This window comes from Mastomys coucha, unplaced genomic scaffold (assembly GCF_008632895.1).
Source record: "Mastomys coucha isolate ucsf_1 unplaced genomic scaffold, UCSF_Mcou_1 pScaffold11, whole genome shotgun sequence".
NCBI lineage: Eukaryota > Metazoa > Chordata > Mammalia > Rodentia > Muridae > Mastomys > Mastomys coucha.
In genome coordinates, this window is record NW_022196893.1 from 29,467,772 (window position 1) to 29,475,510 (window position 7,739).

Consider the following 7,739-nt stretch of genomic DNA (forward strand, 5'->3'; position numbering starts at 1 on the left):
GCCAGCTGCATAAGTCCATTCGTTCTCTTGACCCTTTGAGCCTCCCTCTTGCCTCTCCCCATATCCAATCCTGCCCCCTATTCCCATCCCCTTTCCTATCCAGGAACCTCCTTCCCTCTGCCTCCTAAGTTTATTTTGTTCCCCCCTTCTAAGTGGGATTTAAGCATCCTCACTTGGCCCTTCCTTCTTATCTAACTTCTTTGGGTCTGCCGGGTATATCATGGGTATTTTATGCTTTTGACTAGTATCTGCTTATCAGTGAGTACACACCATGCATGTCCTCTTGGGTCTGGGTTATCTCACTCAGGATGCTATTTTCTAGTTCCATCCATTTGCCTGCAAAATTCTCGATGTCCTTGTTTTCAATAGCTAAAGAGTATCCCATTATGTAAATGAATCACATTTCCTACATCCATTCTTCTGTTCAGGGACATCTGGGTTGCTTCCGGCTTCTGGCTATTATGGATAAAGCTGCTCTGAATATAGTGAAGCAAATGTCCTTGTGGTATGGTGAAGCATCTTTTGAGTTTATGCCCAGGAGTGGGATAACTGGGTCTTTAGGTAGAACTATTTCCAGTTTTGGTTTGTTTTTGAGAAACTGCCAGGTTGGTACTGTGCCTATTTTAATGTTTATTATACTTTGTAGTTTTTCCTACTTGCAGGCAATGTACCTTGATCATACTTTTTGCTGTCTTCCTCCTCCCCTCCCCAAGGTACCTCATCGTGTCTCCCTCCCAACTTCCTGTCTCTTCGAACTTCCTGTCTCTCTCCCAACTTCCTGTCTCCCTCCCAACTTCCTGTCTCTCTCCCAACTTCTTGTCTCCCTCTCAGCTTCCTATGTCCTTGCTGCCTGAGCCCTGGACAGCTCTCCGCTCGACCCTACCTGCCCTTGGGGTTTGGGGGTGAGTTGGCACAGAGTCAACAACACCGACCCTGGGAGCAAACGGTAAACCTGCAGCAAGCTCATCTGAGCACTGCTACAAGCTCCTTTAATACCCACCACCCATGTGCCTTTTGGTTCCAAGAAAGCTCTCTTCTAAATAGTAATTCCAGACTGGCTGGCATGGTCTGCACCAGCAATCCTTGGTCTCTCAGGCAGTCCTCAATTAGGTCCTCCTGCAGGGGATGCTTTTGCAGCTGCACGGTCCCCAACGTTTACATAGAGGCGCCCCCCTACCCCGCCACTGTTACTGCTGCATGTCTTCATTTGATATTTTTAAAGGTTCTTATTATATTTTAACCCAGTTAGTGCTTCCCATATGCGCATGGGTGTGGGGCCCTGGGGACTTACCAAAAGCCACACTCCCGAAGAAAAGTAATTCTCCCTGAGCACCCGTCAATCACCAGTAACTCTTTCACTAGGGCTTGCACGCCTCCAGCCTCTATGCTGGACATTTTAACGGCTTGATCCTGCACAGATCTTCTGTGGGTATCCATAGCTGCTGTGAGTTCCTGTATGCAAGTCCCGTGCCATGTCGAGAGGACAGCACTTTATACGGTGCTCTCCATCCTCCAGTCTTCACGTCCTCCCCTCCCCTCTTCTGCAATGTCCCCTGGGAGACACTGGTGGGGTTTGGGGATGTTGATGTAAATGTCTCGTCCATGTGGCATGGTCACATTTTCAGCCCTTTGAGCAGCCACGTGTCTCTGAATTAATTAACTACTACCCACCACAGTGAGTAGCATCTCTGGCCAAACTTGGAGCAGCATAAATCTACAGATATAAGTGTAAGTATTTAGAAGTCAGTTTGACGACATGAATAATATAAGAAAAATATTATTAAGTTCACCCCTAGATCCAGGGGCACCCTTAGCTATAGGTTCTGACCATGCTCACAGTACCAACCAATGATTCCCTCCTAGGGAGCAAATATTAAATCCCACCAGGACAGTCTTTGGTTATCTCCATAGACAATCTTGCCACTATTACACCAGTGAGCATATCTTCCCTGGCAGAGAGACACTGTACCATGCAAAGTCTAGCACGATAGTACACCGTTAATGTCTTTGTTTGTTTGTTTGTTTTGTTTTCAAGACAAAGTGTCTCTGTATAGCTCTGGCTGTCCTGGAACTCACTCTGTAGACCAGGTTGGCCTCGAACTCAGAAATCCACCTGCCTCTGGCCTCCCAAATGCTGGGATTAAAGGCGTGTGCCACCACTGCCCGGTGTTAATGTCTTTTCTTCCCAAGAAAAGAAGCCTGCACAGCCCCTCCCAGCACTGAGCACACCAGCCATTAGGAAGAGTCTCTCATCAGCTCAAGCCTGCGCAGCCCCTCCCAGCCCTGAGCACACCAGTCAGCGGAAGAGTTTCTCATCAGCTCAAGACTGTTTTTTCTGTGTCCTGCAGCCAAAGTGTGTTGTATCTTCAGCAATATGTCTTACAATCTAATCATAGTGGGCAACCAAGAGTAATAGCAATAGCCTGTGTTGTTTAGGTTGGCCCTAGGGCCTCTCTGATCAATAACTCATCAGGAGGTAATCTATGCCTGGCCCTGGGTTATCATCTGATTACCCATGTCTTCTAGGAGCATCATTATTTACTAATGAGAGATATTTCTATTCAAGCACCTTTTGAAAATCATATGTTTGATTGTCTTACACCCTAGTGGTGTCTCACAATACTTCTTCATGTGTCCTTGGTTCTGGTTAATCAGCTCCTCTCCCTCCTCCCAACATTCTGCTTGAACTTCCCAGCATGCCCCTCCGTTCTTTCATGTCGCATATGTTTCACTGGCTTATATTTATTTTCTTGGGCTACAGGATCATATGAGGCTTCTTTGCGTATACTTCATCTTGTGTCATCCTTCACCTGCCCCCTCTTTCTTCACCCCATCACCTCACTATCTTCTTTGTCCTCTGTGTCCCCTGTATCTATTTTCATTTTACCTATATTCTACCATTTCCTCTCCCTGAAGGCTTCCCCAGCAATGGCCTATTTCTAGGTTCCACATATATTTCATGTTAAATATATAAAATAAAAGATTTTGAATCTAGGACCGTCATATGAGGAAAAAGAAAACTTGCAGTGTTTGTCTCTGCAGCTTTCGTGACCTCATGGATATAATTTTTCAAGTTCTACTCATTTACTTTCAAATGTCACGATTTCATTTTTTTTCCTTAAAACTAAGCAATATTTCATTGTGTGCCAGGTTTGTATTATTCAACAGAAATGCTGCAGGAAGTATCTCCATACCTGGTTTCAAATTATCCTACAGAAACTTTAGTAATAAAAACAGTTTGCTACTGACATACAAACAGATGTCTCAATCAATGGAATAAAATTAAGGATCCAGATAAAAGGCCATATAACTATAGCTACTTGGTCTTTGACAATGATGCCAAAAGTACTCATTGGAAGAGAGAGACAGCATCTTTGACAAATATCGCCATGCAGAAAGGTGAAGCTAGATCCTTTCCTCTCATCTTGCTCAACACTCAACTCCAAAGAGGTGGAGGACCTCAACATAAAACCTGATACATACTCTGAAACTTCTAGAGGAACATGTGAGAAGCAACGTCCAGCTCGAAGACCTGAGTGAGGACTTACTAAACAGTATTCCCAGTAGCTCAGGGAATAACACCTACTAAATGGGATCTTGTGAAACCAAACCACTTCTCTCCAACAAAGGAAACTGTCAATCAAGTGAAGAGGCAGTCCACAGAATGGGAGACGTCTTTGCCAGCTCTCAGATAGAGGGTTAGAGTCTAGACGATGCAAAGGGCTAAGACAAACTAAATACCCAGAAAACAAACAACCCAATTAAAAAGAGGCCATGGAACTGACCTGAAACAACTGGCTTTATCTTGTAAGTTTACTAAATATAGCTATGAGTCCTAAGAAGCTTTTGGGGGGAGCCCTCAGGATTTTATATCTATAAGATCTCATCATAGGCAAGTAGAAATTCGAGTTCATCTGTTCCACTTCATGTGTTCTTCATTGTTTTCTTTTGCCTGATTGTCCTGACCAAGGCATTGAAAGTCACGTTGAGTCTCATGGCGAGAATGGAAATCATTGTCTCATTCCTGGTCTTAGAGTAAAAGTTCTTACCTCATTATTGTTGTCTGTGGTGTTTACTTTGTTTTATGGTGTTAGGTATGTTTCTTTCATGAATATCCTATTGAGAGGTTTCATCATGAATGGGTATTAAATGTTTCTCTATATCTATTGAAATGATCCCCTGGGTTTGGTCCTTTATTCTAATAATGTGATGTGTCCTTTGTCCTGACTGGCTCATCTTACTTACACTATCCATTCATCCTAAGCATGCATCCCATTTGAACATGAATCCCACTTAATGTGGTATTGAATTGACAGTACCTAATTATGGATTTTTACATCTATGTTTGTCAAAGATAACAGCCTGTGGTTTTCATTTTTATTTTGGTCTTGTCTGATACACGCCTCACTGGCAAAACAGAAAAACAAAAAACAATTCATAAATGAGTTGAGAGAAATTCTCTCCTTTCCAGCTGTTGGGAAAATGTGAAAAGAAATTATATTCCTTCCTAAAACGGTTAATAAAATCCAGCACAAAACTAACCTTGACATTTTCTTCAGTGGGAAGCAAGAAAAACTAGCTCAGTGTTACTTTCTTTTTCTTTGTGATTTTCCTTGATAAGTTGTATGTACAGGATTGTGTTTTCCAAGTCATCGGTATGGAATCTTGTCAAAAAATCTCTTCTGATTCTTCACACTTTTCTTGTAATGTCTTTTTATCTCTGATTTTATTTGAGTCACCTATAGTTCACCGAAGAGTCATTGATTTCGCTGTGGGGGTGTGGAAATAAACCTGGTGGAGGAACAAGTAGGGAGTGAAGCGCCCTAGACTCCTGCGAGTCTTGAGGAGCCATGATCTGCTGTGTGTGACATAGGAGCTGAGATGGTTCTCCACACACCTGTGGGACAACACAAGCAACCTGAGGCCAGGGCTGTGGCTGCTTCCTCTGTGTGGGTGGAAGTCTCCCTGGGTGACTAACCCCTCCCCTGCAGAGTCACGGGCAGATGAGTCAGAATCAGCTAAACAACACATGCTGTGCCCCAATTTGCCCTTGAATACATAAACACACCCCAATTGGACAAAAAACTGTATATAAGCTTATGTACTAAACAATAAGTTAGATCTGCACCTCATGTGGGTTCCCCCAAGTCTGAATCCTGGGAGTCTTCCTGGGCTCCGCCTTTCCTTTCCCCCTACTTCCTGGTCCCTGCTCTCCCACGTTTCTCTTTTTGTTGTTGTTGTTGTTGTTGTTGTTTTTGTTTTGGTTTGGTTTTTTTGAGACAGGGTTTCTCTGTGTAGCCCTGGCTGTCCTGGAATTCACTCTGTAGACCAGGCTGGGCTCAAACTCAAACTTAGAAATTCGCCTGCCTCTGCCTCCCAAGTGCTGGGATTAAAGGCGTGCGCCACCACTGCCCGGCCATATTTCTCTTTTTAAAAAGCAATCATTTATTATAGTGATTTTCTACATTGTTTTTAATCTATATTTTTAAACTTAATTAAAATATAATTACATGATTTACCCCCTTTATTGCTTCAACCCCTTAAATTCTCCCCATCCCACTAACCCATCTCTGCCCTTTTTCAAGTGTTTGACCTATTATTCTTTAATTATTATTGTCACATCTATGTGACTAGAAATATAAATGCAGCCTGCTATGTCTGTTTAGTGTTACTTGTATGTATATTTTTTATTCTTTTTTAGGATTTATTTATTTATTATAAATAAGTACACTGTAGCTGCTTTCAGACACACCAGAAGAGGGTGCTATGGATGGTTGTGAGCCACCATGTGGTTGCTGGGATTTGAACTCAGGACCTTTGGAAGAGCAGTCAGCACTCTTAATCGCTGAACCATCTCTCCAGCCCTGTATATTTTCTTAGAACTGAACATTTGGGATTGGTCTATTTTATTTCTGTTCTGGTATTATTTATTCCTGCCTACTAACTTTAGATTTGGTTCATTAATATTTTTCACTTTATTTTTGTTTGTTCCTAAGTTATTTTAAATCTTTATTTTTTTAAATGATCATTTATTGTTACAGTTTTTTTCCCTTTGATTCCAGGCTTTAGTACATTGTGTTTCCATTGCAATTTGCAATCCTTTTTTATTTTCTTCATTGATCCATTAATTGTGCAGAAGCAGGACATTCAGTTTCTGTTTATGTTTGCAACTTCATAGTCCCTCCTTTTAGCAGTTTTTATTTTATTCTCATTTTGGTCAGAAAATAGACTTGATTTTTTTTTTTAATTGTTAAGACTTGTTTTGTATCCTGACATATGGTACGTCCTGCAGAATGTGCATCTGCTGTTGAGAATGTGTAGTCTGGAGTTACTGGCTGGGGTTCTCTGTAATTAGAGCCATCTGGTCTAGAGCTCAGGATAACTCTGATGTCTGTTGTGTTTCTGTCCAGATAGACTATGACTAAGAGGAAGATGGTCTCTACTGTTACTATGTTACCAATCCTTCCAGCCAGGTTTCTGTTGCTGTGATAAAACACTGACCAAAATCAACTTAGGAGGAAGGGATTTATTTGATGTACAGGCCACACTCTATCACTGTGGGAAGCAGGACAGGAACTCAAGGTAGGAACCTAGAAGCAGGAACTGAAGCAGAGACCATGGAGGAGTGCTGCTCACAGGCTTCTTCTCTGGGTTCGAGATCAGCTACTTTTCTCATACCTCCCAGGACCACCTTCACAGATATTGGACTGCCCATGGTGGGCCGGCCTCTCCCATGTCAATCATTAACTAAGGAAACTATTTCACAGACCAATCAAATAGAAACATTTTCTCAGTTAATGTTTACTCTTTCGAGATGCCCACAGTTTTTCTCAAGCTGACAAAAAAAACCAAAGCAGCACATGATGTTTTTTTAAGGTCTCTTTGCTTTATATACTTAAGTGCTCCAATGTTGTATAACATGGATATGTATGTACACCAACATACACACACACACGCACACGCACACACACACACACACACCTACAAACTTGTTCTTTTTTGATGTTTGTAGAACTTGATTTTAATATTTTCAACTGTTAATATTGAACAAACAGAATAATTACTTTAAGATATATTTCATTGTTGTATCTCCCTTTTCATTTCTGATTTTATTAATTTGGATACTGTCTCTGTGCCCTCTGGTTAGTCTGGCTAAGGGTTTATCTATCTTGTTGATTTTCTCAAAGAACCAGCTCTTGGTTTTGTTGATTCTCTATATGGTTCTTTTTGTTTCTATTTGGTTGATTTCAGCCCTGAGTTTGATTATTTCCTGCCCTCTCCTCCTCTTGGGTGTATTTGCTTCTTCTTGTTCTAGCTTTCAGGTGTGCTGTCAAGCTGCTAGTGTAAGCTCTCTTCACTTTCTTTTTGGAGGCACTTAGAACAATGAGTTTTCCTCTTACCTCTGTTTTCATTGTGTCCCATAAGTTTTTGTATGATGGGTCTTCATTTTCTAAATTCTAAAAACTTTAATTTCTTTCTTTATTTCTTCCTTGGCCAAGTTATCATTGAGTAGAGCATTGTTCAGCTTCCATGTGTATGTATGCTTTCTGGTTTTGTTTGTTTGTTTGTTTGTTTGTTTGTTTGTTTTGGTATTTAAGACCAGCCTGTGGTGATATGCTAGGGTGTGTGGGATTATTTCAATCTTCTTGTATCTGTTGATGTCTGTTTTGTGACCAACTGTATGGTCAGTTTTGGAGAAGGTGCCAGGAGGTCCTGAGAAGAAGGCATATTCTTTTGCT

General features: G+C 41.5%; 1 long non-coding RNA gene across 3 annotated transcripts; it reads left to right on the plus strand.

Annotated features, from left to right (window-relative positions):
• Positions 1-804: 804 nt before the first annotated feature.
• LOC116079045 lies at positions 805-4,053 on the plus strand. 3 transcript variants are annotated; one of them, XR_004113730.1, is made up of 4 exons: positions 805-946; positions 1,363-1,728; positions 2,191-2,360; positions 3,130-4,053. It is a non-coding gene; the product is annotated as an uncharacterized LOC116079045 (long non-coding RNA). The 3 variants fall into 3 exon arrangements; XR_004113731.1 differs by having other exon boundaries at positions 3,151-4,053; XR_004113732.1 differs by having other exon boundaries at positions 2,196-2,360.
• Positions 4,054-7,739: the final 3,686 nt, after the last annotated feature.